Below are 10,000 nucleotides of genomic sequence, written 5' to 3'. Positions count from 1 at the left end.
CAAAAAGTGCAGAGTATTGGATAGAATATGCTTATTAACAACATAAGTTAAATATTTCTTCACTTATCGAAGTTAAATGGAATTTCGGTAAGCTGATTGTCTCCATAGTCTAGCAACTATGAATGCGAATAAACATAGCAAAAATAAGGATTGGAAGAGGTAGAATATCGACGACAATTGTTTCATAAATATCTGAAGTTTATTATGTAAGTAGTAACGAACACGTCGGACCTTGGCTAATTTTCGGGCCTTAGTCACCTCAAGGCAGGAAGTAAACAATATGTATGTATGTATGTATGTATTTAGGTATGTATATATGTACGTACGTACGTATGTAAGTAAATTTGTAGTATAAGATTCAGAAAATTGTGCGGCTAGTATACGAATCTCCTCTTACGGACTTGGTTAACAATCCACATAGTAATTCAATACAATGAAGCGTAAATTAAGATGCCCATACAACTGAAATCTAGAAGAGCCGATCTATGAAATTGTTTCATGAAGAGTATTATATCCACCTCTCATACCTTCTGAATTTTATGTCTTATTAGGTAGTCAAGAAAGTTCTTGCGGTTTTTAACCTTTAAATTCAGATGCACATATCTCGGTTCAAACAAAACTTTATTAATCGAAATAAGCACCATCAGAATCAACACACTTTGCCAACGCCAAACAAGTTTATTTATGCCAGTAGCGTAAAAATCCTGCGTTCTTTTGGCGAAGGCGTGTTTGGTATCGTCTTGGTTTTTTAAGCATTTCTCACGCAGGAAGTTGTCGAGATGCTTGAAAAAGTGGTTGTCGGTAGGTGAGAGGTCTAGTGAGTATGGCGGATGAGGCAGAGTTTCGTAGCCCAATTCTTTATGCTTCAGGACAGAATATTCTGTTCTACATCGTAGCACAGTCGTACGCAAGCACTGGACATTCTGGAAAATTTAGGGTTGGAATTTATTGCTCGTACATGCATTGATGTTCATAAGACAGTGTAGTATTAATATTCACGATATTTATGAAGGTATATGTTGACTTGTAGATCATCTGATGTGAGATAGTCAGATTTGCATTTTATTCTCGCCAGCATTAGTAGAATAGGAGATCGATAAAAAAAATGGGGAGTGTTTAGTTTATATGTTTATTAAAATCTTCGTTTATACACTGCTTCCATAACTTCCAGAGTTATGCGTTGCCAATTTTTACTGTGTAAAGCGTTTGTAAACGCAAATGTCATTACACGCACGCACGCACACACATACACACACACACACATACAAGCGCACATGACCAATTACACGCACACACACCTGCCACTGCTATCATCACAATCGTTATTGTCATCGTCATCATCATAATCATCACCTAAACTCCAAATAAAATAACTCAAAGCCTGTCTTTTGTTACATAAAATCATTTGGAGAATGCTGCCATTAGATCAACAAGTATACTGTCACGCACGATAGTCAGTGTGAGTATGTATAGCGATCTGTAGACTTCGCTTACAACAACTAACTCGCTCCTAATACTAGTTGTCATTCCCTCATCCTACTCTCAGTTTACAAGCGCGACCGCAAAACGATCTCTGATTTTCTATCAATTTTGTATCCACCCTAACATAAGCTACAAAACAAATTATACACAAAGGTCAAGCAGAATTAACAATGCTACACAGTATCATGCGATGGGTAATCCTGTTCTAAATCTTATAACTGTCATTGCTCGTCATTGCTCCTGCTGCTACAGTTGTTACTGCTGGTGTTGTCGCTGTTATTGCTGTTGTTGCTGCTGTTGTCGTTGTTATGTTAGTTGCTGCTACTGCTGTTGTTTGTTATTTTTTCTTCTACTGTTGCTGCTCAAACAGTTGTTGTGGCTGTATCCAATGCGATTTTTTTTATATATAAAATATACAGAAAACGCGCAGCAGGCCCTATGGAGTTCGCAGGTCTTCCAACGCAGGTAACATTGAAGTAGTTATTGAAATTATTCAACTCGAATATCTGTGTGAGTATTTGTAGGTAGAATAAATTAAGTTAAAATAAAAACTTGAACGATGTTGATTACCAGTGAGTGGAGAAAATATGTTTAATAGGAACACGATACATATGCTTTATATTCATGGTTTGTTCAGATGTGGAACAGCTCGTAGCATTTACAGTTCTTCTGCAAGATTTCTAATCAGTTTCAACCCTCTAAATCATCTATAAGAAAAATTGTGAAAAGAGGAGTTCCTGGCTGTTTATGGATTTCCATCAGTGACTTGTTCACTCAGAGTCGACTTCGGTTGCTAAACAGTGAATAAAGGTACGGTAACAACAATGGCATAGCAGCAGCAGCAGCAGCAGCAGCAGCAGCAGCAGCAGCAGCAGCAGCAACAACAACAATAACAACAACAACAGCAACCCTATCAAACTATTCTTACCATACAATAAAATCAAGATCATTGTTATTCAGCAAAGCACAAACGTGGAACGATGTACTGTAACTAGACACGAAATCGCCTTCAGATCACATCCTATTGTATTTAAGAAAGAAAAGAGAACGACATGATGATGCCTTGGGTACAAGTGACTAAAATATAACTCCTGCTCAAGCCTGGGGCTCGTTTTATACTCTTTGCAGTAAATGCATCGTCTATATTTTCATTCGCAACATAAGGTAGGTAAATCCATCATTACAACAAACACGTCATCGCTAAATTCATCGTCATGCTTAAAGGCTTAGCAATGTATTCACGTCTCTAATAAAGAAGTGAATACATCGCTGAACTTTATTTAGTGCTTTTATTTGCACTGTAAAGACAGTGTATCTAATATGGCAACGGAATTCTCAACAATTTATTAAGTTGTGACGATACCCCAGGTGATGTGTTTACCATTAAGAATTACCTGCGATGAATTTACTGCAACGAATTCACAGTATATCAACGACCGGAATGCATTTGATTGCAGGTGTTACTCAATAGAGGCGAACTTTGAAACCAATCAACAACAAACTGATCATACCAGTTTTAAAATGTTTTACTAAATAATTTTTGGGGATATGAAAGTAAACAGATCAACATACAGACGGACAGGTACATAGGTTATATGAACAGACAAGCACACATACGCACACACACACCAATGAAGACTGAAACACATGACCATATACACACACACTTTACTTCACACAAGGACACATGGAGACATACGTCCACACATATTTGTATCCATACATACAAATACGGTACATAGTTGCAAAACACACACACATTCAGACATGCACACACAAGAAGACAGAGGTACACACACACAGACACACGCACACACATGCATTAAAACACACGAACACGGACACGCAAACACATGAATATGCAGAATACATACATGCAAATGTATACACATACATACGGTGAGTGTGATAAATTATAAGGCACTAAAAGAGAATGACTCTCCTCAGATACAACAGAATAATGCTAATCATTTTTGGGATATATTTGTTTGAGACTTTTTTCATGCTGACCTGCCAATATCTCCTAATGTAATCACGTGGCAACCATGTTTATCACTTCGGTATACTGACTAAACAACCACTACAACAAAATCAGTAACAGTAATAATAATTCTTTCCACTGCAGGCATCTGGTAGTTATTTTATCGACCCCGAAACGATGAAAGTTCAAGCCAACTTCCGCTGAATTCAGACTCAGAACGTAAGAACCCAAAAGAAACGCTGCTAATTTGCCCGTGGTAACAGATTCTACCGAATCGATGCTTTAAAAGTAATAATAATAATAATAATAATAATAATAATAATAATAATAATAATAATAATAATAATAATAATAATAATAATAATGATAATAATCCAAAGGAGTTTAATCAGAATGCACATTGTGTCAGGGACATAGAAGAATGCCCACCTCAGATATCAAGAATGGCGGGATATAATAACTGAAGAAGTGAAAGTGGCACTCGCCAAGTCAAATAAATAGAAATTCCCAGGTATAGATAAGATTCCAAATTTTTGGCTAAACTCTTTAATGCGCACTCACCACAGCTTAGCTGTAGCACTCAATGATGTCATGTCCAACCCTTCGAGAACCCCAAAGTGACTTACAGGCGGGATTACATATCTCTTACCAAAAACAGAAGAAACTACTAACCCTCCAAAATACCGACCCATAACATGCCTCACTAACATATATAAATTATTAACCTTTATAACAGCGAATAGAGCGTATGAATTCTTGGACAATAGGAAGTTATTTCCAGTGGAACAAAAGGTATGTAAAAGGAGTTCATATGAAAGTAAGGACCAATTACTGATTGATGAAATGGTCATTGAAAATTTCAAATCCAAACACAGAACCTTAGCGCCACTTGGATAGATTGCAAGAAGGCTCTTGACAGTGTCCTCCATGCATGGATCATCAAGGAAATTTACAAGATAGCTCCAACAATTGTGAACTTTTTAAAAGTAATCATGAATTCGTGGAGAACCACCCTCATTTTAAACCTTATACAATGATATACCACCTCGCCAGACATCGATATTGCCTGTGATATCTTTGAAGGTGACTTATTATCACCATTACTATTCTGCCTCGCCCTATTCCTTTTATCCATGCAACTGAATAATGCTAAGAGAAGGTATAAGATCTTTCACCAGAAAATTAATTATCTACTCTATATGGATAATCTAAAACAGTTTGCCAAAAACGGCAAAGAATTAGAAGAGCTCTTGAATATTTTCAAAGAATTCAGCTTTGATACAGGTATGGAATTCGGACTTGATAAATATACAAAGGCTACTTTCAAGGCAGTGAAATTCATAAAGGCAGAAAACATAGAACTTGATACTACCACAGCTAATCGAAACCTAGACCAATCCGAAGTATACAAATATCTGGGAACCAATGAAGGTGATCGTATCCAGCACTCTAAAATGAAAGAGAAAATCCGCAAGGAATGCTACCGAAAGGTGAGAATGGTCCTAAACTCAGAATTAAATGCTGCTAACAGAATTAATGCGACCAATTCTTTGGCTAAACCAGCAACTACATATAGCTTCGGTCTCATTAAGTGGAGTCTCACTGACATGCAGAATATGGATGGAAAGATCCGTAAAATCCTTACAAAGTACCGAATGCACCATCCAAAATTAGATGCAGACAGGATTTATTTCCCAAGGAAAATAAGTGGAAGAGTTCTGATACAGCTCGAACAATCCTTCAAATCAGCAATTATAGGCCTTTAAACGTATCTTAATACAACAAGTGATGTGCTCTTACGAACTGCACTGAAGCATGAAGATTCCAAGCAAGCTTCAATCATGAAGCTTAGTAAGAAATTTTAAAAGTCTCTTGACCTACAAGTTAACAATAAAAATGGCTAAAGACACCCAAATACTTACAGACCTACTATTGCATCTCCTGATTTAGAAATTAACAATCAGAAAGACCAATGAGATCCAAATAGTGACAAACCTATCACTGATGCAAAAACATCAAGCAAAAAGCAAAGAAGGTTTGCATGAATAATATCGAAGACAACTGGAAAGGCAAACTCCTGCATGGAAAATATCCTAACCGCCCGTCCAAACCAGATATTGTCCTTTGTAGACACAAAGGACAGGTCTGAAAGGGGAAAAAGAAAGTTTTGTTAGTACAGCGCAAGATCAGAGCTTATCTACCAGAAACTACCATGCAAATATCCTTAAAGATGGATCTGACACCATGTGCAGAATTTGCGGAAAATTCACAGAGACAATTGATTATGTTGTTTCTGACTGCCCAGTCTTCACTGAAAAGGAGTACCTCATAAGACATGACAGACTAGGGCAGTACATCTACTGGAATGCTTGTAAATACTACAAAATTAGATCCCATGATAAGTGGTACAGGGACCATCCAGAGGATGTAGTAAATGGTTAGAGCGTCGCCATCCTTTGAAACTTTCCAATACAAACAGACAGAAAAAGTATTACAATCGACCAGACATTGTGATCAAGGACTACTACAGAGGAACTTGTCTGTTAATAGATATGTTTGTTCTATAAGATCAAAATGTCTCAAGAAAGGAATACGAAAAGCTTTCTCACTATAAAGATCTGCAAATTGAAATCACAAAAATGTGGAAGCATAGAACTACGATAATACCAATAGTAATTGGTGCGTTGGGAATGATAAAAAAGGGAGCTGAGAAGTATATTAAACAACTCTCTGGTAACTCCAATCTTCATGAATTACAAAACATGACCTTGATGGATACAGCCCATATACTACGGAAATGCACTCTCCATCTAAAATGGAATCAATCTGGTGATAATTTTAACATGCATAGCAAAACAAAAGCACCATTGCTACTCTTGGCTTCCGGAGGATGCCTGGTACTAAGGCAGCAGAAATAAAGCTATAATGAAAAGAAATCAAAAATGTTAGTAGTAGTAGTAGTAGTAGTAGTAGTAGTAGTAGTAGTAGTAGTAGTAGTAGTAGTAATAAAATTGCAGAGAGTGACATAGTCGGAGACTAGCAAAATCCTCTGGGATTTCCCAATCCAAACATATCAGGTGTTACAGCATAACAGACTGGACCTCGTGGTGGTGGACAAGGTGCACCACATATGCTATGTAGTGGACGTTGCATGCCCCTTTGACACACGAATAGTCAAGAAGGAAGGTGAAAAGATAGATAGATACAACCCTCTTAAGTACGAAATAGCCCGGCTATGGAGGAAAGCAATCCAGGGTGGTATATGAAAAAATGCCGTGGAGCCACTGTTAAAACATACGAAGAAGGCCGGCGTCATCAAAACTGAAAATTGTGTAACTAAAGAAAAATTTAAACAAGAAATGAACAAAAAGAAAAAAAAGAAAAAGCATGGAACGAAAAGAAAATGTACGGTCAGTTTGCAAGAGATGTGAACACCAAGAAAGAAACAGAGGACCGGTGACTATGGATGAGGAGGAGTTACCTGAAGATAGCGACAGAAGCACTCATATGCGCAGCTCAGGAACAAGTGTTAAGTACCAACTATATGAAGTGCAGAATAGACAACACTACCGATAGCGACAAATGCAGAATGTGTGGTGAGAGGGGTCAAACGGTATGGCACATCGTTAGCGAATTCCCGAAATTAGCACGACGTAAATACAAAAGACGTCATGACAATGTGACAAGAATAATCTATTAGGAGTTCTGTGGAAATCACGGCCTACAAAGAGCAAAGAAGTGGTATGAGAAAACTCCAGAAGGAGTCACTGAAAACAAGAATTTCAAAATCTAGTGGGATGCAGCGCGATCACCCGATCAGACATCGAAAACCGGACATTGTTGTGTTTGTTTTGGCATGTCGGAAACAGGACATTGTTGCGTCTGTTCTGGCATGGTTTCTACAGCTGGATGCTCTTCCTAAAGCCAACCATTCGACAGAGTGTACAGGGTACATCTTATGTTGCACAAGCACATTGTATATTTAGCCAAAAGTCGAATATGTATCACACTCGTGAATGGATTGGCGGTATTTATTCAGTTAAGTTTAAGTTTCAAATTCTGTATTTCTGAGGCCAGTAAAAAAAAAAAAAAATAGGAATTATTGGGAAAGTATTGCTTAGTGAGACATTTAGTTGTCTCAAATTTAAGATTTATTAAGATAGAAATTTCAAAATCTAATTTAAATCAAGTTTGTCAATTTCAAATACACTGATTAGATTCAAACAACACATGTTAAGATTAAAAGGTTTTCTCAAAATTTATTAAGCACCCATACAAATATGGTAATAAGAAAGGTTTATTCATGTCAAAGATACACAGTTTAAAGGTCATTATACTGAGGTTAAATGAGAAAACCTGAGTTCCACTTTAACTTGCTTCTTTTATTTATAGTTTCTTTCAAATGAAAACATTTTGTTTTGTTTTAAAATGTTTACACACAGTAGTGCCACTACATCTCATGGTTGATTGACTAATGGTGAAGAAAGACTTTCAATTGTAAAAGTGGCCTTGACTATGTAAAACTCCAACTCTCTAATTTGGAGACAACAAACAGACCCTCACAAATATATACTCATATATAAATATCCATGTGTGTGCATACATATGTTCATATGAGTGAATCTGTATGTGTGTGTGTGTGTGTGTGTGTGTGTGTGTGTGTGTGTGTGTGTGTGTGCAAGACTACTTATACAATTTAATGTCCTTCCTGACCACTTCCTATTCAACCATGAGAAGTAGTGGCATTATAATGTGTGAATGTGCTTGTGTGTCAGAATGAGAGGGCAAACATGAAAGAGTGTGTATGTCTGCATTTGTTAGTGAGTAGTTGATATGCTAGGCAAGTCTGTTATAGTATCTGCATTAATGTGTGCATGTATAAGTGGCAGACACAGTGACGAGGATGCAAATAAAACCTCTATAGTAAGCAGCGACTGCAAATATTTGAATGTTGCACATATTTCAGACAATAATCTAATACAATAAAGATTTAAGGCTGTTTTTCAAGTCGAAGATGGTCAAAGGTCTCTGAATAACTAATGGCAGTGCAATCCGTATTTTGGTACTAAAATATGTGCTATATATATATTTTCCCATGACTGTTGTTAATAGGCTATATTGGGGCATTTTTTGAGTGTGAATTGGAAGTGGTCAGCCAAATAAGAAGAAACTAATGAATTATTACTACTCTTATAAATCAGTACAATCATATTCAATTATATACATTACTCTATTTGAAACAATTGTACAGGGTGCACTTCTATCTTTTTGTGCAATAGCATGAACATAATAGTTATGAATATTTTCTATCTTCCAGTGCTGTTGTCAAGGATAGAAAGACGAAAAGGGTGTTATAATAGTCAGTATTTTGGAACTGCAACGGAGTTGACAAATTTGGTTTGATGAATGGCTCGGGATTTCCTGATATTTCTAATACAGAGAAGAATAAGAACGTCTGCTTAATTGATTTATACATTTGTCGAGTACCAAGCACTGGCTTGATTAAGAACTTGACAAAATGCCAATGATATTTAGTTACGACCCGTTGTGTTCTGCGTTCAAATCCTGCCAAGTCAGTTCTATTTTTTGTTCATCCTGGTACAATAAAATAAAGTCTCACTCAAGAACTGGGGGCTGGTTTAATATTCCTTTAAAGCATCATAAACATGAATGTAATTATAACAGAAGAATTAACTTTGCTTTTATGACAAAGAGACTTATACTATTAGGTTGTCAAGAAAGTTCTTGCGGTTTTTAACCTTTGAATTCAGATGCACATATCTCGGCTCAAACAAAACTTTATTAATCGAAATAAGCACCATCAGAATCAACACGCTTTTGCCAACGCGAAACTATTTATGCCAATAGCGTAAAAATCCTGCGTTCTTGTGGCGATGAAGTCGTTGAAGGCGTGTTTGGCATCGCCTTCGTTTTTGAAGCATTTCTCACGCAGGAAGTTGTCGAAATGATTGAAAAAGTGATAGTCGGTAGACGCGAGGTCTGGTAAGTATGGCGGATGAGGCAGAGATTCGTAGCCCAATTCGTTCAACTTCTGTAGGGTCAGTTGTGCGACGTACGCCTGCGCGTTATCGTGGAGAAGAATTGGTCCTTTTCTGTTGACTAATGCTGGCTGTTGTTTTTTATGCATTTCATCCATTTGCTAACAGTACTTCTCCGCCATAATGGTTTCGCCTGGATCCAAAAAGCTATGAAGGACGAGACCGGCGGCAGGCCACCAAACACTCATCATGACCTTCCTTTGGTGAAACTTTGGTGCAACTTGTTTCGCGTTGGCAAAGTGTGTTGATTCAGTTGGTGCTTATTTCGATTAATAAAGTTTTGTTTGAACCGAGGTATGTGCATCTGAATTTAAAGGTTAAAAACCAGAAGAACTTTCTTGACAACCTAATAAGACATAAAATTCAGAAGGAATGAGAGGTGGATATAATACTCTTCAGGAAACAATTTCTTCTGGATTTCAGTTGTATGGGCATCTTAATTTATGCTTCATTGTATTGAATTACCATGTGGACTGTT

This window comes from Octopus bimaculoides, chromosome 20 (genome assembly GCF_001194135.2).
Source record: "Octopus bimaculoides isolate UCB-OBI-ISO-001 chromosome 20, ASM119413v2, whole genome shotgun sequence".
Taxonomy (NCBI): domain Eukaryota; kingdom Metazoa; phylum Mollusca; class Cephalopoda; order Octopoda; family Octopodidae; genus Octopus; species Octopus bimaculoides.
This window is presented reverse-complemented; position numbering follows the sequence as displayed.